General features: G+C 49.3%; 1 protein-coding gene and 1 long non-coding RNA gene across 4 annotated transcripts in view; both read left to right on the plus strand.

The window, feature by feature from the left end:
- The window catches only part of ACSF2 (acyl-CoA synthetase family member 2), a 720413-nt gene that overhangs the window by 354717 nt on the left and 339397 nt on the right, over nt 1–26299 (plus strand). The window lies entirely within an intron of this gene.
- Nucleotides 10821–11327, plus strand: LOC146810148 (uncharacterized). The gene is made up of 3 exons (XR_014966552.1): nt 10821–10944; nt 11028–11148; nt 11248–11327. It is a non-coding gene; the product is annotated as an uncharacterized LOC146810148 (long non-coding RNA).

Consider the following 26299-nt stretch of genomic DNA (forward strand, 5'->3'; position numbering starts at 1 on the left):
TCTCCCAAGTGCCCTCTCTTTCTCTACTTTGGCCCTAACAACCTCTGGCTGTTCCATGGCTGACCTGAGGTTATCAGCCTCCCTGGCCCCTTCGGATCCCACAAAAGGAATTTTGAAACCTTTGCAAAATTCTGTTAGTAGCATCTGACTGACCTGTGTGAGCGGGTACTGTCTGAGGAGAGGCAAAAGGTTTGGCAAACTGGCTGGCGAAGGGCCCTTAATAGTGCCCCCATCTACCCTGGGCTGGCCTCCGGTGGGAAGTGAATGGGGTTTGGGTAGAATAATCTGTGGGGACCAAGAACTTGCTACCTCAGGGGGGAGGGGGTGGTGGAAGGACCCAGAGAGCTCCCTCTAACTTCCAGTGTCCTGCTTACCTTTGGTGGTGCTCCCTTGCTGAGAGTGGCAAGAAACCACTGGGTGGGGGCCCCCACATTTGTTGCATGCGTGCAAAAATTGACATGTTTTACCCCAAGAGCAAGACCCCGTGTTGAACAAATGGCAGGTCCCTGGCGGCGACCTTCTGAAGCCCCCTCTATTGCTCCCTCTCCCCCTGCTCCCTCCCTGAAAGGACTGTTTGTCACCCCGTGTCTCTGTGTGAGAAGTACTACTGCTTGCTTCCTTGTTCATCTGACTTTTAGGCTGTGCCCCTGCACCTTGCAGTGTGCGTGATCCCATGTGATCTAGCCATAGCTGTACTTCCTTCTGGTCCCAACGCATATCAGGACACATGGACATCCTTTTCCTAAACTCCCTGTCATAGTTCACCCAGCCCTGTCCCCCCCACTTCATCACCTCATTGCGAATTAACGCGCCGTATTGCAAGAGCCCCTGACCCTGCTCGGGATGTTTTTCCAGGATGACTGCGGACAGAATAGCAAACGCATCTAGCCAGTTCTCTATGGTCTTCTCTGGCCACGGCAGGTACTTCAATCAATCAATCAATCAAGACATTTATATAGCGCACTACTCACCCGGAGGGTCTCAAGGCGCTTGGGGAGGGGGGGGTCCGCTACTGCTCGAACAGCCAAGTCTTGAGCTGCTTCCTTAAGGCGAGGTGGTCTTGGGTCAGGCGGAGGTGGGTCGGGATGGAGTTCCAAGTCTTGGCGGCCAGGTAGGAGAAGGACCTTCCTCCTGTGGTGGCTCTTCGGATGCTGGGGACGGCGGCGAGGGCGTGGCTGGTCGATCGAAGCTGACGAGTGGGAGTGTAGAAGTTGAGGCGGCTGTTGAGGTATCTTGGGCCTTGGTTGTGTAGGGCTTTGTGTGCGTGGGTGAGGAGGCGGAAGGAGATTCTCTTGTTGACCGGGAGCCAGTGCAGGTCTGTCAGGTGTCCGGAGATGTGGCTGTGTCGGGGGGTGTCGAGGATGAGTCTTGCTGAGGCGTTCTGAATCCACTGGAGTCTCTTCTGGAGCTTGGCGGTGGTTCCAGTGTAGAGGACATTGCCGTAGTCAAGTCGGCTGGTGACGAGGGCCTGGGTGACCGTCTTCCTGGTCTCGGTGGGGATCCACCGGAAGATCTTGCGTAGCATGCGCAGGATGTTGAAGCACGACGAGGAGACGGCGTTGACTTGTCTGGTCATGGAGAGGGAGAAGTCCAAGATGAAGCCCAGGTTGCGTGCGTGGTCTGTTGGTTTGGGTGCGCTGCCCAGGGCGGGGGGCCACCAGGAGTCGTCCCAGGCGGAGGGTGAGGAGCCCAGGATGAGAACTTCGTCTTGTCTGCGTTCAGCTTCAGGCGGCTGTTCATCATCCACTCGGCGACGTCTTTCATCCCATCGTGTAGGTTGGCTCTGGCGGTGGCGGGGTCGTTGGTGAGGGAGAGGATCAGCTGGGTGTCGTCGGTGTAGGAGATGATGTTGAGGTTGTGTTGGTGTGCGATGGCCGCAAGGGGGCTCATGTAGGCATTTAAGAGGGTGGGGCTGAGCGAGGAGCCTTGAGGAATGCTGCAGATGACTTCGGTGGCTTCTGATCTGAACGGGGGTAGGCGGACTCTCTGTGTCGTTCCGGCGAGGAAGGAGATGATCCATTCTAGTGCCTTCTCCCGGATTCCGACGTTGCTGAGGCGCTGCACTAGGGTGCGGTGGCAGACAGTGTCGAACGCCACGGAGAGGTCCAGGAGGATGAGGGCCGCTGTTTCTCCGTTGTCGAATAGGGCTCGGATGTCGTCAGTGGCTGCGATGTGGGCGGTCTCGGTGCTGTGGTTGGCTCGGAAGCCAGACTGCGAGAGGTCGAGGGATCCGTTCGTCTCGAGAAAGGCGGCCAGCTGCTTGTTGACGGTCTTCTCTATGACTTTGGCCGGAAACGGGAGGAGCGAGATGGGACGGTAGTTTTCTTGAGTTCGGTGGGGTCCACTGATGGTTTCTTCAGTAGAGCGCTGAGTTCTTAACCTTCTTGTCATCCTCCTTCACCCCCGCTTTTCTGGCATCTACCCCATCCTGACCCAACAAGAGCAGAGAGAAGATATCTATCAGCTCTCGCCTCCAGATAACCTCCTTGGCCGCTAAGGGGACCTGCCAGGCCAAGGAGCAGTGACCTGACAGCAAAGCTGCCGCTGCGACTGGCTGAAAAGGAGCGGCGGCACGATCTGCTGGATAGGGGGAACCCCAATCGGCAGGGTGATGGCCAGAGGAGATGGCGTTCCTAGCACGGCATGAGTACTGCTTGTAGGGATGCTCACAAGCGCACTGGCGGATGGTGAGGAACTAACTGGTGCAGCGCCCGTTGAGACTGCCGCCTCCTATAGGCTAGGAGGCGCCAGAAGGGTGGCGGGAGTCGCGGAAAGGGACACCTCCCCAGCTCCCTCCAGAGGCTTGCTTGGCGCTGGCGTAGCCGCCACCCCCGATGATCCCCCCCCTAGGTGGCGGAGGCAGGCACCCCCTGCAGGGTTTTCTGAACATCCACCTGGCTAACCCACACCCTTGCAGCCGCCCGCGCCCCTCCCTCTGCTGTAGGAGTGCTGCTGCCCAATAGTGGGGGGCAGGGGCTAACCTGGCCCCCTCTTAGCTCTGCCATGAAATTCTTGAGCGTGTCAGTGAGCTTACCAAGGTCTTCCCACGTAGCGTACATTGATGCGGCCGTAGGATTGTCTTGCGGGGTCACTGGCCGCAAGGGCTGAGGGATGGCCTGCTGGGGCCCTGCCTCCTTCTGCGCGTGCAGTGCCCTGGATTTGGCTGGCAGCTGGTCTGCCGGGAAGTCCTTTGACGTGGGCTTGCGTACCCGCTTCGATGCTCTCGATGGCCCGGCCTCAGTGTTGAGGTCAAGCTCAGGAGGGGGCAGCTCGCAGACGACGCCAGAGTCCTCCGATTCGACGGCCTTCAAGATCCCCGTGGCCCAGGACAGGCCCTTCCCCTTGGCCATCTGTATAAACGCTGCCCACTGCGCTTCCTGCGTGGTGTCCGGCAACGAATCTTCCACCTGCGACGTCTGCGTGAAAAGGGGTGGTGAGCCCTGGCTATCCATGTTGGATCATCAGGTTCTGTGTCCCTCAATCTACGGAGATAAAGTTAGTGTCAGACAGCACCTTACCACACCCTTAGTCTGGCCAGGCCTCTTGCCGCTAGCTGCAGAGCCCCATCATCACTCCCCGTAACCACTTACTCAGAGAAGATGTCAGATATGATTATGTGCGTTCCAGGACTGAACACGGCGATAATTCTGAGTGCGAGATGAAAAGACAAGTTAGCATAGCCCCGTAGCGTCTTGAGACCTTCCTTACATGTCACCGATCACCCCGCGACTCCCTCCCAGTCCGTGTCTGAAACACACCCTCCCCTGAAGCACCACCTGCCCATACCTGATCCTGTTCACCGTCAGCTCCTCTCCTATTGCTGTTCGAATACTTGTTCACTTAACTCTAAAATTAGAAAACAAGAGTTACCCCTCCATCCTGAGCCTGGTTGCCCCAGACCCCAGCACACTGGCCCCAGTGTGCCCTGACCCTTGTTCCTGTCGATGCCTCTGGTGGCCCCCCGGGTGAGTTGGGCGGCGATCGGCGCGGTTCCTGCATGGGGACATAAGACATACATCAGAAACCCGGCCCCCCCATCAATACAACTACGGATTGCTGCCGCCAAATGCATAGAAACGAGGTTGCCCGCTGTGCCCCCCTGACCACCCCCCCCCCACCGGAACAGCCCCCCTGCCTCCCTCTGCCCATTCATGAAACTGCCCCGGAGAGTAGTTGCCCCGGCAAAGGAAAACGCGCCCCACTGCAGGCCAGGGGGGTTCCCAGCTGACCAAAAAGCCCAGCCAGGCCTGCCCTGGCGGAGAAAAAGGGGGGGAGAGGAGCACGGGGAATGCCGAACGTGAGAGAAGGAAAAACTGGCAGGAGGAAACTACAGGGGAGCGAAACGGCCCGGTAGGGAGAGCAAGCGGCCAAGGACACACACAAATATGCGGCCAGCAGGGGGCGTGCTGAGAGGGCTAGCGTGGCGAGAAGGGGGGGGAACACCGTCCGCGGCTGGGGCAGGCGCTGCAAAACTCCCTGAGAGAACACGAAGTGCAGGCGCCCTCTCGTGGCGGCCTGGGCCCCCGACCGGGTGGGGAAAGCCCAAGAGCCGCCGTGCTGGAAGAGCGGGCCGGAGCAGGGGAGGGAGAACACCCCCGCCCCGCTCATGGCTGCCCGCACACCAAGACCGGAGCACAGCTGGGAGCAGGGAAACCCCTCCCACCGCCCTCTCAGTAGGCCCCGGCCAGGCCGGGCCGGACCCAAAGCCAACCGCACGCCGCTGGTGCGAAGGAGGGAGAGGTCGCCTAACTCGACAGATCCCCCCCACCTCCACATGGCACATGAGGCCCCTGGCACCCCAGGGCCCGTGGCCCCCGCCCGGACTGGAGCCCCGCCACCGGCCGGGGCGCCAGCAGGAAAACAAGAACCCCTACTACGCCCCCCTCAGCAGGGCCCGGCCACGGCGGCCCGGGCCCCACCGAGAGATGCCGCTCGCCCTCCCCCGGGGCAGGGAGAAGGAAGGAGGCTGGCCGCGGCAGGTAAGGCCCCATGCCCCGCACGTCAAGCGCCCAGGCGCCCCGTGCCCGCTGGAGATACCCCCCAGGCAGGTCTTGCGTGATGTGAGGACCCCTCCTCCACCCCCTCCTCAGGGCCCGGCCGACAGCCTGGGCAGGCAGGAAGAACGCTAGCCCCACCCCCCTCCTCCAGCTGCCCCCACCCCTGCTAAGGATAAACTCCCACGGGGAAAGGGAGGAAGGATGCAGGGAAAGGTACCGCCCAGTGGTGGATGGTGACATTTGAAAGTGGTGGGGCGTAAACTTTTCTGTCGGAGTGCACCGTGGCGAGCGAGCGCAAAGTTTTGAAAAAACATTGGGTAAAGGGTGCATTTTCAAGCAAATTTGAGAAGCACAGAGACTAGAGCTGCAAACACACATAGAGCCCACTGCAGAGGGTATGTTCTTAGGTGAAGTCCTGCTGAAACTAAAATGCATTAACATTATAATCTCAGTTTCCCCACTTAACAAAGAGAGTCATCCCCAGAAAATGAGTTCCCCATCCTGTTTCTTCATTACATTTTCAGACAAAATTAGGAACATTCATACCCTTCGGAGTGTACTAATGCCCTAGGCACACACCCATGCACTAATGCACCCGTGCACCAATGCTCCTAGAACACACCTGTGCAATAATGCTCCACGCACACACCTGTGCACTAGCGCTCCAGGCATACACCTGTGCACTAATGGTCCAGCCACACCCTATGCATTAATGCTCTTGGAACACACCTGTGCACTAATGTCCCAAGCACACACCCAAGCACTAATCCTCCAAGTAACACACCCATTCTTTGCTCAAACAAGACAGGCATCACAGTATGAATGCATGTTAAATAAATGTTAAAAACACAATTTTATGACTTCGTGTGTTTTCCAAACACAAAATAAATATGAATAAATACAGATAAGATGGCAAACATTAAATACGGATAAATACAGACGAAAACATAAATCAATAGCATACAACCGGGAGCCCTAATTATAATCCACCCCTAAACACTACACTGGTCTCCTCCATGCAGCCTGAGCAGCCACTCTCCAAAAGGACTCACCTACAAACAGTACAAAGTACAACTTAATACTGGAGTAACCTGGCTCTGTAAAAGATACCCAAACCAATCCGCAACTTGTGCCCGGGTTATAGGGCAAGGGGTGAACCCTGACCCCCAAGCCACCACATATTTATTATTATATGATATTTCGTTAAATTATAATCTTATTTATTATAAGTCACATTAAAACAGAATCATAACAACATATTTTAGAATGAAAACACTAAGCTTCCATTGAAACGCAATGGAGTGAGAGAACAAGGAGCCGAATTTAAGAGTGTAAATACTGCTTACGGGGGGGGAGGGGAGAGGGAGTCCAGCGCCTCGATGGCCTTGTCTGAATGCAGTGCCTGCCATACCAACAGCCAGAACTCTGTGTCCTGACCCTGCCTTGCACACGCCTGCACCCAAACGCAGTTAAACTACCGCCGCGCCGGCTCTCAACAAATTGGCAAGAAACTAAATAAATATACCGAAGGTGATCACAGGACACCACTGCAAGACACGGAGACAGGAATAGGAGGCTAGTTCTAAGACGACCAATTTTTTAGATCTGACAATCATGAATACAGGAAATAATAATCGCAGTGTAATTATTTTCGCAGCCAAAACGTCACCTATAAAAGTACAGGCTGATAGAATACATATTCTAGATATGGGTTCACAGCAGTGGTTTTTGAATAGTCTTTGATGAGGGCACTGTTTATCCCATGCATTCAGTACATAGCATGAGTGTGGAGTCGCAGCCGGCATGACGGGTGGTGGGGGAGGGAGAGTAGCATGGGTTCATGGGGGGGAGCGGCCCGGTAATAAAATAAAATAAAACTTATCTCTAACTTTCCACGTTTTTGTAGAACGTTCTCTATGTGTAGACCGGGTCCATGCTTTTGGTCCATCGTACCGGGTCTGTGATCCAGTAATCTGCCAGCTTCAACGTACATGGTATTTTTGGCTTCTACAAATATTCTACTTACTCCACGACTTCTACAAATATTCAGCATAAAACACACAAAAAATCAACTCTTTATGCTGCGACTGTGAGGAAATATGCTGACACCCTGGTCCAACCTTGCCTCATGTGAATATTGAAAGCAAAATCGCTGGCGTGACTGCTAACGTGCTCTTGATCAACGAGCGTCTGTGTCCCTAAATCTGAATCATGATTCCATCAGAGCAGCCACTCTCATGTCCGAGTGCTTCCCTGTTCTGTTATCGACCTGTAAACATTCAATTCAATACACGTAAGGGCCACTGCAGAAACCTACGGAAGAGGCAATTAGCACATATCTAAGGCACTGTAGCATATTAGTGTACTAAAAATGTTAATCATTTGCTTAATTCAGGATTGCATTTCTAGGTGAACTTTTCTCAACTTATTTTCTCAGTTTTGTAAAACACACAAAGGGAGGAAATACCAAATATACAGAATTGTATGCTTTTAGTAGATTTCAGAAGAAAGCATACATTTGTTGTTTTCAATCTTACTCTGCATCTATGGTTGCCTCCTCCCCACCCACCTTCCCACATCAATGAAACCCTCGGTCTAACCCTAAAACGGTACCTGTGAATCTATCGCCTTCCGTTCGAACCCACATATCGCGGTTGTCGACTTGGTCGCAGGGAAGAAACAGCAGGTGGAAGTTGATGTGTCTTTTCTATTTGGTTCTCTCCGATGGGGAGAAAACGACACTCTGAGAAACAAAAATGTCCTCTGCACTGCGCTTGCCCCCGAAAGACGGCGATTACCTGCTGCAGAACGAGGCACACGGGGAAACAAGATGTCGACAAACAGGGCAATTTGATAAAACATTTTTTTTTTTAAAGAAACAGACTGCCGTGCTCGTAGGAAACCCAATATCTGAATTAGACTGCGTTGCCCAAGGCGCCAACAAGTGTAACAATCAGTGCCAACGCCATAAAGTGCCATTAAAAACAAAATAAACACAGATACAAAGCGGCAACAAACCACAGCCTGCGGGAGTGAATAGCATATATTATGAGAAACTGAAACCTCGGTGTGCCGCGAGGGCAAAGATGCGAACACAGACCCTGGCGTTGGTTTATTTGACTGCATTTTTGTGTGACGCAAGAGACATTTCCTTTCGCTCTTATATGCGGTGTTTTGCTCAGTCGCGGCTCGTGTCGTGTGGGGGGGGGAGGGGTGTCGCGCGGGAGTGTTTTTAAAAAAAATAAAATCCTACCTGTCCTGAGCAGGTCCGGGTCCGCGCTGCCTCGCCTCAGGTCCGTTACTTCTGGCGCCGCCGCCTCCACACTCACTCACTGGAACAGGCGCAGCCCATCTGACCCCTCTCAGCCAATCCTGGTGCTGGAGCAGCACCAGGATTGGCTTCGAGCGGGCTTACGCTCCGCCCGCCTACCCATTACGAGACCGAGGTTTGAGCCTTGGCTCAACCTCGCAATCCTAATGGGCATGCGCCAGATTCGGGAAACACGAGTGCGCATGACTGGGCACGGTACAAAAATCGCCCTCCGTCCCCACTCATGCGCACTTGTGTGCTGCTGGCTGCCTGTCAGTCAACATGACGCCAGACCGCCCACCCCCTTCAGACTCTGAAGGGGGTGGGCGGTCCAACGTCATACTGACTGACAGTTCTCCCTCACCGAGGAAGCTGCGGGCGCGAGGCGCGGAGGCGCGGGCGGGGGGGCAACGCCCCAACGCCCCCAATGGACGGACCGCCACTGGTACCGCCCAGCCCCCGGAGGAAAAGCCCAGGGCGGGGAAAGCACTCACCTCAAAAAACAACATCAGGGCAGCCAGGCAGGAGGGGCACCGTTAACTGGGCAGCAGGAAAAGAGGTTGTGCTGAGCGCTGGAAAGGTATAAGTACCTTTCCCCTGCCCTCCCCCTCCTCCCGGAAGTGAGACCGCTCAGGGGGACCCACCTGGGTCCCCTCAACACTGCACTGCTGGCGAATGTGCCATCCTGTGGCACTAAGGATGGCCGCCCTCTTAAGAGGGCTCACTTCGTGGGCCCGGGGCAGCCTGGCAAAGTGAGTTTTTTTTTGTTGCCGTGGACAGTTCTTAATAAAACATAGCGCTCCGAGTGACTACAGGTGTTAAGCTCTGCAGCACCGCGTGCATAAGGGCCCCTATGAGAAACTGTTCATTTGCAGTACAAAGTGTGGAAGTTTGCAAACGGCGCACGACCTGCTGTGCTGTCTCCATGACTAGTTTGGGAGGCTGTAGTATTGTTATCTGCTGTCACATAATTGCATTTTTATAGCGTGCTGAATGTATCCAGTCAGCAGGGCCCTTAAACAATTTTTTTGTCCTTTTTCGGGGGATGGGCGAATGCAGGAGGGGGAGGGATTCAGCGGGAAAGTGTTGGTTTCTTCTGAGTAAAGAGGACGCTCAGAGGTATTTTGGAAAATGTGGTTGTCATACAAGGAATGAACGTTTGACTTGCAAACAGAAATGACAAACGTCTAATGTAAATGTTAAGAATTCAAATGTGATTTCGAACTATAGTACTGGCCTGTGCGGGAGCAGAAGCTTCGCAAAAATATTCTGGGGGCGGGGTTAAATTCCATATGGACTTGCATTGAAGTGGAGGCAATTTTTGGTGAGAGACAGCTACATGAAACCAGTTTTTTGCTTTAAAAATCCGGAGTCTCCTGCCTGAATCGGATCTGTTGGCATCTGTGCTCTCGGACCCAGGTTTAGTTGTTCTTGCTGTCCTGAAGTGGCCTTCATGACTTCTGTGAGCAGGAGTAGTGAAGGCTGTGTGAAGGGGACCCAAAGGTAGGGACGGGCTGGGACCAAAGCAAAAAGAACCTATGATGGACTGAATACCGAACAAATCCAACACTCACCCTAGTCACAGATCTGAGTGTAATCCATCGTTTATTTGCTCACTTTGCCACCCCAGTTTGGACCCAGCCATATGCAAATCAGTCTTAACCCTGCACCCCATGGTAGAAGTCCAGCCCTGGATCAGAAATAAGCATCCTGGAAACGGTTTCGGGATATCCCCCGCTTATCAGCCAACCCAATCAGAACCAACAACACATTTTTCTAACAGCTTTAAAAACAAGCATTAAAAATGCAATAGATCTCGCCTTTCATTTTGTTAAAGCCAATTGTTTTGCTATACAAGCACCATTAGCAAAACAAATGGCTTTAACTTAATCAAAGGTGAGACCTATTGCATTTTCAATGCTTGTTAATTATAGATCTGAACTCTTTGACATGAGACACCCTCTTCTTCCAGGACACTGTGCCAAGTCACTGTCATGCTTGCCGAACACAGACTACGGAAGACCGCGATCACTTTCAACATGGCGGCTCGCTACTGCGCATGCGCAACGAAGTCAGGCGAGTAGAAAAGCCTGACTTCCGGTAAGCTCGAGGCTTCGCGTTCGTGTTGCTCCTCAGGCTGTTGTTGTACTTCCTGTGTCCGACCCGAACTTGGATATTCGTTAGACTCTCGGAGTCTGGTTTCTTCGCCTATCGTGGTCCCTTTCCAAGTCCTAGGCATATGTGCTGAACCATTCAACTTCAGCCATTCGTCAGAGCTCTGACTTCCCGCGTCATTCCCTCACTGCTCGGGATATATTGCGTTTACGAGCGTAAAGTGCTCTTCCTTCCCTTGTTTTCCAGTATTCAGAAGGTAGCATGGGTAGCGGTGTGCTCCGCCCGCCTTACCGGATTTTGTCCCGTGGGCCGGTCGGGTTTAACCGCTCCCGCCCCCATTTCCGGACTCTCTACGAACCTGCAATTCCCTCGACACTCCTCTAGTCCAGCCCCGTTTTCGTTAATCTCCCAGAGACAAGCTGTTTGCACTGCATTGGGAGGAGTCTGGATCTCGTGTGAACCTCCGCTTCTGAAGACGGTGGTGTTTCTGATTTGTCAAAGACTCCTTCTCTTCAAACAAAGGTACTGTGCAGAGGTTATCAGAGGGTACAGTATACCATTATTTCTGTAATAACTCACCACTCTCCCTGTTTTCCGGCATCTAGTTCTTATGTATCAGATGGAAGACGCTGTAGGACAAGTGTACTTACCTTAACTCGTACCAGTGCCTTTCCTGTTATGCTCCTCAAGAATCCCCATTTCGATCACCTCTGTTTCTTAAGCTAGGTATTCCCAACACCTACAGGGTCCCTAGTTTATATGGGTGGGTCAGGGTATACCTTCACACACTATCTATGTACTCACTCACTCTTTGTGCTCTTCTAGATTCACGGTTCCCCAGACCACAGATGAAGTGAAGACGGCAGTTCTCTGGATATTACCCCTCTTTCCTTGTTTTGTTTCCCCTCTTTCCCCAATCACCTGTGTATTCTAGGGTTGGATAGATACACTAGGTGAAGGTGGAAAGTTGAGAGTTTAGCAACAGCATCCTTGAAACTCGGTGGCGCTCCTGCAGAATCTTTATCCGGTAAGATCCTTACAGTCACAGACTGTGATTTGTCAAAGTCTCCAGCAGTGACACCTTAAGAACCGGGTGACAGGCACATGTTTTGCCTGTTGCAAAAATAACCTAATTTTTTTCCGTTTGGAATCACAAGTTATGCTTTTATGCCGCATAATTTGCCATTCCTGGCTGCAAAATCTTGTGGGTTTCATGCTGTTTCTGGAAGCAGGCATTGCGACATTAGACCTAGCCCTGCCAAGTACAGTGCAGCAGGGGTTAGACCAGTGCTAAATTTGAGCCGGTGGTTTCAGTTCCTCAACACCGCCACTTATGACAGTCTGCTACAGTGCAGAGGTGGTTGTCTAATCTAGAGACAAGCACAGAAACAGTTGTTTATGAATTCAATAATCATTAAAATGACTAATATTTACCACGCAAGCCATTCTTATAGCTTTGGGGGCCTGGCATAGTATAAATAATCACATTTCTAGCTGTGTGATAGTAGTTGTATTAGTACTGTCATTGGCAGCATTGGCAGGGGCAAATGCAGGGTCAGATTAGGATTGCAATTCGGCCCGGGCAGCACCAGAAAAAAGAGGCCCACATTTGCGGATTGTGCCCTTTCACAACATCATTTGGTTAGTCTCATTGGACTCATTTTTAGAGAAATGTTTGGTAACCTAAGCATTTTAAAGCCTATAGAATCAGTCGGATTAGTGAAAATGAGAAACACTCCATTTTGGCTAGGAGGGTGATGTCCCAAGGTCCACAATACCTGATGTGGCTAGGGTTGCCATCTGCTCGTTTTTTACAGACGTGACCTGTATTTTAATATCGTGGCCGGTGCAGAAATGAAGAAATTCACCAAAAGTCAGTATTTTTCCGTCTGATCAGTATGTATTTCAAACAGTCATCATAAGGTGAAAGCACTTCAAAATATGTTGTAAAGCTGCTTTACACATCCGTGAGTAATAGCTAAACTAAACAAGGCATATTATTATAATAAAGGGTGCTCTGTAATTATCGTACTCTGGCCCTTGTAGAATCTGATAACATGAATAAATTGCTGTTTTTTTTCTAATTGCTTTTTTATAGTTTTACATAAGGTGAACTCAGTGCTAGGGCATTGAAGTGATTTACATGAGTACCAGTTACAATTAAAAAGATCACATTTCTTTTTTACTTACGGCGTCGTTGGGAGGATTAAGTGATTTGCCCAGAATCACAGGATGTTGAACAGACGCTGGGACTGGAACCTGATTTCCCAATTCCAAAGTCAGCAGGCTTGGCTGTAACTCCACCTCCTCTCTAGTTTAATAAAAGCTTAATAAAGATTGCCTCAAAGTGAGGACTGTGCAAATCGCACAAGCTCATGCTCACTCTCTTACACTCACTCTCTCTCTCTCTCCAGAAAGGCTTCTCTTACTTCACTCCCTTCCCAGACCTCCATAGCTTCAGGGAGATGGCCTCGCAGTGAAGGGGTCAAGAAAAAGTACACCGCTACTGCTGCTCCAGTGGGGGCTAAGGGGTAGCAGGCCCATGGCCATAAAATGCCCCCCCAGCAAGGACCCTGCATACTCCCAACCTCCCCCACCTGATTTTCAGGCCCTGGGAGGTGTCAGGGGCAGGACACTGCTCCTGTATCAAGCCGGCCCCACAGGGGGTCCTAGGCAAGAATTGCTCACCAAATGGAGGAACACCTGGCCACCTGTAAGGCCGACTGTCACACTTACCACCCTCACCCGAGCCTGAAGTGCAAGGGCCAGGTAGGGTGGGAATGAAGCAGAAGCACTTAAAGAAACCGCCCCATCGCCAAATGCCCGACTGCCCGCCTCCCCAATCCGACCATGGCATGGGTGGTGCAAGCTGCATTGGCCTCGTGAAGAGGGCCCTGAAACTTATTTCATTACAAATTAAGCACTAGTTAGTTTAACACATTGTATTGTATGTATTGTATTGTATATAGCATTTATAGAGCGCAACAAACACCCTACGGGTACCCTGGCGCTAAAGATATGTGACACAGACCAGCGTAAAGTGAGGAGGACAGAACCTAAAATGGGCAGTTCTCAGACACAACAGGATCAGTTTCTGGGGAACAGCCACGTCTTGATCCTTTTCCTAAACAAGGACAAGGTACTGCATTGTCTGATTTCAAGTGGCAGCTCATTCCATAGTTTCGCGGTGGCAATACTAAAAGTACTTCCTCCCAGTCTGACTCTATTGACCCTGGAGACCTTTGCCAGACAGGCAGAAGAAGATTGGGGGCTCTGGGTGGGAGTGTAGCAGGCCAATTCCTTCTGTGGCGGCTTAGGACCGAATCCATGCAGAGCCCCAAACCCTATACATAGGAATTTGAAATATATTCTTTGCTGCACCGGGAGCCAGTGTAGCTCAGCTAGACACATTGAGGCAGAGCAGCCTCGTGGTCTAGACAGAGCTAATTTCGCTGCCATGTTCTGAACAAGTTGCAGTCGCTGGATCAGATATTTGGGGGACTCCAACAGTAAGGCGTTGCAGAAGTCAAGTCTGCTTAAAATAGCAACTCGTAGTGCTGGCGTCCGCCTCAGCACACTAAAATGCATTGGTCATTTACACTACTCCTGGACACAGTGCGCCTTAGGAGGCGCTCAGCTTTTGAGGTAATACGTATTAATAGCAGTAGATGGCGCACGAGCTTTGGCGCAGCCGGCACCATTTCAGGTTTGCGTTGTGGTTTCCAAGGCTCTTGTCATCGAGCACCATTGTAATTATTGCTTTAATCATCTGCCATCTAGTGGCTTTAGAGAAAATTCGTCACATTCCTTAAGTGTCTTTAATTTAGCTTCTGCGATCTGCAAGCATTTATTTGTCAACTGAATGCATCAATGGAAAAACAATCTGTGCTCCGGTGGCCTGGCCTCTGGGAGACATTCGTGTTTTCCTAGCACCCACTGCAGATGATTGGCCCCAGTGTCCTTGATTGCCCCACCCCCAATACATTACTTCCGGTCCTCGCCTCTTGCTTTCATGCAGAATTAACCCTTGTGAAAGTCCTCTCTCCTCCAAGATGTCTAGGCACACCAGGCCCAGTTCCAGGAATTTAAATCTAGATGGGCCAAGGGTGCGTTCCTGTGGGCCGATGTGTGCCCAATTTGCGACAGTTCTGGATGTAGCCTTCTAGCACTAGATTTGAATTATATTTTGTTCCAAAGAGTCATACACAGCATGTGGAGAGTTATTTGAGAATAAAAGCTGATGGCTGTACTCGTCGGGCCCAATCCTCGTGATTTCCAGCGGCCCAGATTTCAATAAATACAAGCGTCTGGGTGAACAGTAGTTCAAGGGGGTCCCTGTAACCACACCCGAGCTTTTGCATCTTTGCGCTTGGAAGACTGGCTATTTACTCCTTGCAGTTTGCCCAACACCTATTTCTTCTCACATTGTGATCTTAGTAACGGTTTATTTTAGTGCCTTTTTTTTTTTTTTGCTTTCATTAAAACGTTTACCACATTTGGAACAATGTTCTTGATACCTCATAGCAGATTTCATGCCTGGCAATTGTAAAACTGGTAATTGCAATCAAAGAAGTAACCTTCTGGAGCGTATCATACTGAAGCCCCAGGGGCAGGATGGCCCACTTTGTGCGCCCGAGGCACTATGGTGTTACAGAAGGGGGGCGCTTGTGCAGCCTCTTTTGTAATACTGATGGCGCTGGCGCACATGTAGAACCAGCGCAATCTTCAGCGCACATGCCATCATTTTCATGGGAGCATGCAAATGAGGAAATGACTTTGCCTCTGCACCCACCACATATCATGGATGCAGGGGCAGGGGCAGAAAGATCCTCATGACGCACACTGACATTATGCCACAAAAAGGTGGTGCACAGTCTGTGTGCCTCGATAAGCCAGGCTTCTGGAGTTTGACAAGGGGCTACCATGGATCCCCCCAGATATCACCCTGCAGGTATGTGCAGTCACTAACTGCACCTGTCTGCAAGGGCATCTTGATCACCTCTTTAAACTGCAGGCAGCATGCCACCTGAACTGTGAAACACATGGTTTCTATGCTCATAACTAGCCGTTCTGTGTTTCACTGAAAGTGCTGCCCCCAGAGCAGGCGCAGGTTTCCGGCTGTTCGGAGGGCAGCACATTAATTGTAACAGGGTGCACTGTCCCTGTTTGCGCACCTGTTTAAAGGGTGCAGTCAGTGATGATCATCCCAAGGTTCTTGGCATGGCGATGGGGGTGGTGGGAGTAGGTCCTGTCTCTCTTGGCCACCAGTGTAGTCGCATGGAGAAGAGCTCTCCCCAAAGATCACAACTTCATTCTTCTCAGTGTTTAATTTCAGGCAGTTGCACTTCCTTCTTCAAGCATTGCTCGTTGTGATATATATATTCTAGGAAGATTCAGCTAAGGGGGGAGAAGCATTGAATGCTTGTGGGCCTTGCAGTGTTTGAGGCTGTTGATGACTAGTGAAAGTGTGTGCTAGTATATGGGATCTACATATGTACATGTCCAGTTTGAGTGAATATTGTATATGCGAGTGTGACTGTGGTGTTTTTGTGCGTGTGTGTGGCATGGCCATTCTGGTGTAGGTGTTTGTGTGCAGCGTTCATTTGAGGCTGGTGAGAATGTGCTTATGTGTTGTGTGTATGGATATACACATGGTGTTTATGTATGTGGTGGGTGCTTGTATGTGGTGTGTTTTGCACTAATTAAACACTGGATTGGTGTGCACAATGATATAGATAAAATGACACAATAACTTATTTGAAGCAAGCAGACAGCATATGTATATCATGCCACATTGCTTAACTCTTGGTAGCTCTTTATTGAACTGAATTTTGATCAGTACCATTGCTAGTACATGTGAAATGTAAGATCAATATAAACAGGGCCACTGAAATTATGTGGCAGGGAAGGACCGATTAAATTATGCAGTAAGGAAAGACAAATAATGTGGCATAATGCAGTACATTTTGTGATGGTATTACTTCATTACTGTGTACTGGAGATAAGTTGCATCTCAGTAGTACAAGTTTACCACCCGAGTATAGCAATAAGCAAAAGAAAAGTGACCAGTTAGCCTTTGCGAAGGGCCTTCAACTCAACGGTAATTTATGTTCCATTTGAGCTATAATTTTTTTATAAAAACATTCTTTAAAAAATCTGCAGATGATACGTCAGGTTATGGATTATGTAGCAAATGCAGCAAATCCATTAGTTATGCAGAAAATACCATATCCTCAAAATTGCATAATTCCAGTGGCCCAACTATAACCTGGGAATGTGCAATGTACTATGACAAGATATCGAAAAATGATATGTGCTCATTTGTAACCCTGCATCACTGTTGAGAATAAATCCAGCCCAGCACAATGTCTTACTCGAGATAAAATGGTTATTTACTTTACCGCAGCATCTGGCAGACAACAGACACACATATTCTAGTAAACCTTGTAATTCCACATTATGGCTGCTCATCCAATGAGGAATGGACTGCTGCTAGCTGAACTGTATAATGCATTCCCCATTCTACACTACATTATAGCGCATACCCAATAAAGACTATACTACACTCTCAGAACCTCCACACAGAAACAGATCTACTTGAGGTGCAGAACCATTCTTAGCCCTGGGCCCTGGTGCCACTGCACCTGCTACATCATTGACAGGTGAAGTCATGTCCCCTCTTACCCAATACAAACCTCCCCACTGCAGCTTGCCTCAGATATGAGCTTGGGTTGCCACCGGGCTATTTTCTTTTTACAGGCATGGCCAGCATTTTTAATGTAATACACTACAAAAATAGAGAAAATCATCTAAAGCCGGTATTTTTCTCAGTACATAATTAAAACAGCTATTGTTACAACAATGCACTTTAAAAATGTGCACTAGAGGTTCCTGGTTGACCTCTGACTGATAATTAAAGTAAACAAAGTGAAAATAAATCACAACCTTTGGCCCTCGACATGAAGTTGTTTTCACTGTGGCCTCTTCTGCTGTGACTGGGAGGGCCAAAGGTCATGTTTGGGTGGGCCTTGCCCACCCGGGCCACCAGCGAGAAGCTGCCTGATGCACACACTACCAGAACCAAGGCAGCCTCAGGGGTGCTCTCCGGACACGTACCTGTCAGAGATACTGTCATGGTGGCTCTGTGTGCTACTGATGATTTTTACTGACGACATAGCTAAAGGAAGGTACTAGAGATGGCACGGGTGGCACAGTCCTACAATGTTTTCTCCTTTCTGTCAGACCAGATTTCTTACAAAATCGTTTGCTTAAAACAACGCTGCCTTTCTCCTCCTCCTCTGTCTGTCGTCTCTTGCAATGCACTCTACCCCTTCATAGGGATGGTAGAGAATTACCTTTGGGGTGGTTATCAGTTGTATCTCTAGTCCCATCACCCTCATAGTTTCCATCTTCCATTAGTCAAAATTATTACAGTGATAAACTCCATAAGTCAGTGGCGGCTCCTCCATAGGGGCGTGGGGGCGTCGCCCCACTGATTTCTCGCAGTGCGAGAAGCAGAAACATAAAATGGTTAAACTACCATTTTATGTTTCTGCTTCTCGCTCTGCCTGGTTGGGGGCGGGAGGGTGGTCGGTCCTGCTTGAGGGCGGGGGGAAGTGGCTTGCCCACTGTTGTGGGTACTGACTGTTTGGCCGACCAACCCAGTCATGCGCACTCTCCCTTTTTCTCTATGTAGGCATGCAGCCTACGCAGAGAAAATGGCCTCCAAACAGGCGCCCGGCTGGGGCTCTACCCGCTACCCCACACCAATCACAATGCTGCCATTGCAGCGTTGTGATTGGCTTAGGTTAGGGGAGGGAGGCTGCCTGGTTGCTGCTTCCTGTTCCTACAGGTGACGCGGTCAATAAAAGGGCCGAGCGCACGTGGCCATTCTCACTACCACTAACCATGCGTCCAGCGTGAGTCCTTGCACCCAGCATGAGGGCCTAGTGCCCAACATTACAAGCGGGTTCCTGTCATCGATGAAGATAGGTAACCCCGCAGAAAGATTCAGTAACTTTGTCACTTACTTAGCTAAAATGGCCGATTAAATTATACCTAGCAGCCATGATGGTCTGGGTGCTAAGATTTTAGAGTGAGGAAGTCAACGGGACCTGCTTTCAGTCACTTAGTTGAAATATTTTAATTTCTTAGGACCGAAGATCTTGGCACATTCTCAAGCCGCTGTCTCCCGGCCCCCTATATCCTTAGAACAGCAGAACATAAAAGATGTGCTGTTACAGTTTGCATATGGCCAGGCGATGGCATACGGAAACCGTGTTTCCTGCTATTTAATTTAATTACTCCAATCACGTGCCCGCCTCGGGCATGTCAGTCGGAACCTCCGAGGCCCTTTGTCTGTCAAAGAGATGGACAATATCTTGGCTTTGTTCGGCCGTCCAGCCGGCGGCAGATGAAACCGCAGACGCACTGATTGTTTGCATAGCCCAAACTTTGTTTTTTTTTACTATTTGAGTTTGATTCATATCTTAAACAATAAAATGGCATACAGGCCTCTGAGAGACAAAAAGGAAATGTTAACGATTTGATGGGACGTTGTCAACTTTTGTAGTTTAACCCCATCCATGCTCAGGACGGCTCCCGGCCGTCATCAGTCACGGTAGTCGTGTGCTCATGACGGCCGGGAGCCGTCTGACCGTTGCCGCTCCGCCCACACGCGGCTAATTCCCCGCCTGTGCGGGCGAATTAATCAGTGGGCAGAGTTTGGACGACTCCCGGCCGTCATGAGCACACGCCCACCGTGATTTATGACGGCCGGGAGCCGTCCTGAGTACCTGGGCGCCATGCCCAGCCCCGCCCCCCCCCCCCCCCTCGCATCGCGGCGGAATTTGCCGCGCGTGGAAGGGGTTAACATAAAATGAATTGGGGCCTTTTGGTCAGAAATGTATATTTTTAGCAGAAAATTAGTAGAAGATTTCGGCTAATGTGTATAATGGGTATTCCATTCAATGCATCAATTTACAATCATAGTGTAAGTGGCATCTGAGCTCATTTTTACTTCAGTTTGGCTATAATTATTATAAATAATAATAGTTAATGACAATCCTATAATTTTTGTTTAATGCTCGCAGTGACAATGTACATGCTTCGTAACGTGTGAACTCACAGGTGCCAACATTATCCAAATCAGTGTAGCTGATTTTACTGACCACTAATGGATGAAAGGTTGTGTAGGCCTTGTGGTTTTAGAACTTATCATTTATATACACAAATATTACCAGCAACCCACACAATATATTTGTAATGCCAGTCTGGCATGTGAATGTGAACCAATTACATTCAGAATTTGAACTTGGATGTATATATTTTAGATCAGGGCTTTAAATGGAAAAAAATAAGTGCAGGTACTCACCTGAGACGTGGACTGGGTGGCGGGGTTAGGGGGGGCAGGGCTATGGGGGCGGGGCTATGGGCAGTGCTAAGGGACAGGGCCAGATGCACACATTCAATTTGATTGACGTTTTATTGGTGAGCAGATATGCACACTGCAGACAACACTCACTCATACAAGAACATGCACAGGGACATAGAAGCACTGGTGCACGCAGACAGGGTATTTAGTTCATGTGTTTTAGAAACGCATATTCTGATGACCACATTACTATACCTTGATTCCCCGATTTCCCCCCCCCCCCGCACCCTCTGCTGTGCTACAGCATCATCATCACCACCTTTCTCCTCAATCTTGCTCCAATCAATTGCTGCCCTACTCTGCCATGCCAGCAGGAATCCTACTCTTAGGTTTCCAGTCAGGAGATGTACCTCTTAGCCAGCCCTTATCGCACACCTACAGTGCAATTGTCTCCACAGAGCCTGAGTGGACACTGTGCCAATAATCACAGTGTGACTCGGGCCCCTCCCAAACTCCCTGCCTGCTCTGATTGAATGCATAGGGGCGTTGCTCACTTCGCAGTTTGTAAAGGGAGATTAGCACTCGAGTGCTAAACAAAAACAGACCGACTCCTCAGCTGTGTCACGCTTCTTTCTTTACATGTCAGATTGCACTGAGTTAGCTTGCTGTCCCATGAGTACCGGTACTCTCTTTGAGACAAGAAAAAGTTCCGGTACTCAAAGGCAGAACATTTAGAAGTGCCGGTACTTAGTACCGGTGAGTACCGGCCCATTTAAAGCACTGTTTTAAATCATAGCAGTAGAATAGCTTGTGAGTTAAATTAAGTGATATGTTTGCCACAAGTTAGAATCTAGGAAGGCCGGCTCTGTCTGTCATCTTTCTGAGGTCAGTAAATTGAGATAAATAGCATACATTTATGTCCGAGCAGCTTCAGACGTCTTGGGGTAGTGCTTTGGATTCTACACAGTGCAGTGGTTTTATGTTCTCTGCATTCAAATTGCTGTTGTGATATTGTTTTAGATGTTATAAAAGTGCAGTGCGTGAGGTGTTCTCATCCTCTCCTCCTGTCAGCATTAGGCTGGCACTTGGCATCCGGTGCTCTATTGGTTTAGTGCACTGAATGTGTTGCTTTAATGTTCTCTTGCTGTGGCACGTTACATGACCGGCTGGGCGCATGGATACTCCGTTGTAATCAAAGTTCACTGAAAATCCTTAGCGACCATGTCGCAGTCTGGCCACTAAGTTGACGAATGATAACCAACGGCAGTAAATGAGGACTTTTGATGTAGTTCTTCTTCCGGAAACGTGGTCGACAAATTAGTGTTTTTTGCGGGGGTTACTCTTCTTACTCAGCAGTGCTACTCTGTCACTGGTTGGTAACGCACGGGCAGGGCTAGCTAGCTACATGGCTCAAAACATCTCTGGGATGTAGCACTGCTGCACTAAACACAGATTCAGATTTAACTCAGGCTTTCTACTTGGTATGGGATGATGGTTTTAATCTGTGTGTTATACATTTTTATAATAACAATTTCACATGTATTTAATTTTCCAACCCAAAATTTGCCATGCTTTTTTATTTTTTGGACCGCTCTATAGGGGAGTTGCAATCACAGAGGTGTGGGCTGAGCGTGATTTTGGCCGGGGATTTCAATGCTATTCTAGGCAGTGAAGCCTCTGTTTATGGTGAAAGCCTGCCCTGAGCAGACGTGCGGGGGTGTACCCTGCAGGGACAAGATCAGAGAGGTTATTACCTGTCACTTAATGTCACCACGTTTGATTTGTGTAATGCAATAGAGATCACAGGGCTGACCTTAGTAGGATCCACGGGGTGCGGGGTGTGGAGGGGCCGTGCCGGGGACTGGACTTGGTCATCAGACCTCTGAGTGGTTGACACCTTCCTGCTTTCTCAAATTTGCTTGAAAATGCGCAATTTGCCCACTCTTTTTTCAAAATGATCTTGGGGGAGATCCCCCCCCCCAAAACCCCTGGAGGTGGTCCGGGCTTGCTCGGTGCGCTCGCTCGCCGCAGTGCAGTACAACAATTGTTTTACGCCCACCAATTTCAAATGTCACCATCCACCACTGTCCATAATGTTGGAATGGATAGGGTTCCTGTTTGCAGCGATATGGAAAAATAGTTGAATACTGTGCACACACATTTTCAGTTCTTGCCTTTAGGTGGCAGTGTACCCATAGAGATCTTTCAAGTTGGTTCTTACAGAGTCACCATGAAGATAAGTGTATCTTAAAAAAAAAACAAGCATTTGCAATGCAAATTGGTCTCGTATTTGTGAGTGTTAGAGGTATTGGCGATGTAAATGACAATGTCTTTTACCCATGTGTTTTGGATTGGAATGGATGTATATGTGCTGACGAGTGGAATTAATTGGGTTGGATTGGAATTGTTAGTAGTGGAATTGTGTGTAGTGGAATGTGTGGAGTGGATTTTTGTAGCGGAATTATGTGACATGGTGTGTAGTGGACAAAATGTGGATAGTAATTATGTGATATTGAGTGTACTGGAACATATATATATATATATATATATATATATATATATATATATATTAGGGTCCACAAGTGTCCAAAAACGGAGCGCACTCCACACCAAGTAACCAAAGTTAAATCTGATGGCAGGTAGGCTGGCACGTACTGTTGCAATTAATCGATGCCTAACGCGTTTCAAGCTCATTAGCTCTTGATCACAGGCAAGCAGCATCCAAATGAAATGTGCGGCTGTTGATCGGCATTTTTAAGTTCATTTTAATTACCCGCAGGTGAGTTGGAAAGTTCACACAATTGCACCATGGGACTGGTAGTCCATTTGCATATTAACATTCGTCATGTGATGCCACTTCAATTCTTTTGAGTAATACCTGAAATAGGTCAAACAGTTCATGATTCACTGTCCCTGCATATAACATCTCTCAGTGTTCCCCAGCGCCTCGTCGTTCACGAAGCTGGGGCCCGCCATACAACCAGGGCGGCGGTGCAGCTCCAACGGCTGGACTGCCGTTCAACATTAGGGTCCACAAGTGTCCAAAAACGGAGCGCACTCCACACCAAGTAACCAAAGTTAAATCTGATGGCAGGTAGGCTGGCACGTACTGTTGCAATTAATCGATGCCTAACGCGTTTCAAGCTCATTAGCTCTTGATCACAGGCAAGCAGCATCCAAATGAAATGTGCGGCTGTTGATCGGCATTTTTAAGTTCATTTTAATTACCCGCAGGTGAGTTGGAAAGTTCACACAATTGCACCATGGGACTGGTAGTCCATTTGCATATTAACATTCGTCATGTGATGCCACTTCAATTCTTTTGAGTAATACCTGAAATAGGTCAAACAGTTCATGATTCACTGTCCCTGCATATAACATCTCTCAGTGTTCCCCAGCGCCTCGTCGTTCACGAAGCTGGGGCCCGCCATACAACCAGGGCGGCGGTGCAGCTCCAACGGCTGGACTGCCGTTCAACATTAGGGTCCACAAGTGTCCAAAAACGGAGCGCACTCCACACCAAGTAACCAAAGTTAAATCTGATGGCAGGTAGGCTGGCACGTACTGTTGCAATTAATCGATGCCTAACGCGTTTCAAGCTCATTAGCTCTTGATCACAGGCAAGCAGCATCCAAATGAAATGTGCGGCTGTTGATCGGCATTTTTAAGTTCATTTTAATTACCCGCAGGTGAGTTGGAAAGTTCACACAATTGCACCATGGGACTGGTAGTCCATTTGCATATTAACATTCGTCATGTGATGCCACTTCAATTCTTTTGAGTAATACCTGAAATAGGTCAAACAGTTCATGATTCACTGTCCCTGCATATAACATCTCTCAGTGTTCCCCAGCGCCTCGTCGTTCACGAAGCTGGGGCCCGCCATACAACCAGGGCGGCGGTGCAGCTCCAACGGCTGGACTGCCGTTCAACATTAGGGTCCACAAGTGTCCAAAAACGGAGCGCACTCCACACCAAGTAACCAAAGTTAAATCTGATGGCAGGTAGGCTGGCACGTACTGTTGCAATTAATCGATGCCTAACGCGTTTCAAGCTCATTAGCTCTTGATCACAGGCAAGCAGCATCCAAATGAAATGTGCGGCTGTTGATCGGCATTTTTAAGTTCATTTTAATTACCCGCAGGTGAGTTGGAAAGTTCACACAATTGCACCATGGGACTGGTAGTCCATTTGCATATTAACATTCGTCATGTGATGCCACTTCAATTCTTTTGAGTAATACCTGAAATAGGTCAAACAGTTCATGATTCACTGTCCCTGCATATAACATCTCTCAGTGTTCCCCAGCGCCTCGTCGTTCACGAAGCTGGGGCCCGCCATACAACCAGGGCGGCGGTGCAGCTCCAACGGCTGGACTGCCGTTCAACATTAGGGTCCACAAGTGTCCAAAAACGGAGCGCACTCCACACCAAGTAACCAAAGTTAAATCTGATGGCAGGTAGGCTGGCACGTACTGTTGCAATTAATCGATGCCTAACGCGTTTCAAGCTCATTAGCTCTTGATCACAGGCAAGCAGCATCCAAATGAAATGTGCGGCTGTTGATCGGCATTTTTAAGTTCATTTTAATTACCCGCAGGTGAGTTGGAAAGTTCACACAATTGCACCATGGGACTGGTAGTCCATTTGCATATTAACATTCGTCATGTGATGCCACTTCAATTCTTTTGAGTAATACCTGAAATAGGTCAAACAGTTCATGATTCACTGTCCCTGCATATAACATCTCTCAGTGTTCCCCAGCGCCTCGTCGTTCACGAAGCTGGGGCCCGCCATACAACCAGGGCGGCGGTGCAGCTCCAACGGCTGGACTGCCGTTCAACATTAGGGTCCACAAGTGTCCAAAAACGGAGCGCACTCCACACCAAGTAACCAAAGTTAAATCTGATGGCAGGTAGGCTGGCACGTACTGTTGCAATTAATCGATGCCTAACGCGTTTCAAGCTCATTAGCTCTTGATCACAGGCAAGCAGCATCCAAATGAAATGTGCGGCTGTTGATCGGCATTTTTAAGTTCATTTTAATTACCCGCAGGTGAGTTGGAAAGTTCACACAATTGCACCATGGGACTGGTAGTCCATTTGCATATTAACATTCGTCATGTGATGCCACTTCAATTCTTTTGAGTAATACCTGAAATAGGTCAAACAGTTCATGATTCACTGTCCCTGCATATAACATCTCTCAGTGTTCCCCAGCGCCTCGTCGTTCACGAAGCTGGGGCCCGCCATACAACCAGGGCGGCGGTGCAGCTCCAACGGCTGGACTGCCGTTCAACATTAGGGTCCACAAGTGTCCAAAAACGGAGCGCACTCCACACCAAGTAACCAAAGTTAAATCTGATGGCAGGTAGGCTGGCACGTACTGTTGCAATTAATCGATGCCTAACGCGTTTCAAGCTCATTAGCTCTTGATCACAGGCAAGCAGCATCCAAATGAAATGTGCGGCTGTTGATCGGCATTTTTAAGTTCATTTTAATTACCCGCAGGTGAGTTGGAAAGTTCACACAATTGCACCATGGGACTGGTAGTCCATTTGCATATTAACATTCGTCATGTGATGCCACTTCAATTCTTTTGAGTAATACCTGAAATAGGTCAAACAGTTCATGATTCACTGTCCCTGCATATAACATCTCTCAGTGTTCCCCAGCGCCTCGTCGTTCACGAAGCTGGGGCCCGCCATACAACCAGGGCGGCGGTGCAGCTCCAACGGCTGGACTGCCGTTCAACATTAGGGTCCACAAGTGTCCAAAAACGGAGCGCACTCCACACCAAGTAACCAAAGTTAAATCTGATGGCAGGTAGGCTGGCACGTACTGTTGCAATTAATCGATGCCTAACGCGTTTCAAGCTCATTAGCTCTTGATCACAGGCAAGCAGCATCCAAATGAAATGTGCGGCTGTTGATCGGCATTTTTAAGTTCATTTTAATTACCCGCAGGTGAGTTGGAAAGTTCACACAATTGCACCATGGGACTGGTAGTCCATTTGCATATTAACATTCGTCATGTGATGCCACTTCAATTCTTTTGAGTAATACCTGAAATAGGTCAAACAGTTCATGATTCACTGTCCCTGCATATAACATCTCTCAGTGTTCCCCAGCGCCTCGTCGTTCACGAAGCTGGGGCCCGCCATACAACCAGGGCGGCGGTGCAGCTCCAACGGCTGGACTGCCGTTCAACATTAGGGTCCACAAGTGTCCAAAAACGGAGCGCACTCCACACCAAGTAACCAAAGTTAAATCTGATGGCAGGTAGGCTGGCACGTACTGTTGCAATTAATCGATGCCTAACGCGTTTCAAGCTCATTAGCTCTTGATCACAGGCAAGCAGCATCCAAATGAAATGTGCGGCTGTTGATCGGCATTTTTAAGTTCATTTTAATTACCCGCAGGTGAGTTGGAAAGTTCACACAATTGCACCATGGGACTGGTAGTCCATTTGCATATTAACATTCGTCATGTGATGCCACTTCAATT

Source organism: Triturus cristatus, chromosome 7, assembly GCF_964204655.1.
Source record: "Triturus cristatus chromosome 7, aTriCri1.1, whole genome shotgun sequence".
Classification (NCBI taxonomy): Eukaryota; Metazoa; Chordata; class Amphibia; order Caudata; family Salamandridae; genus Triturus; species Triturus cristatus.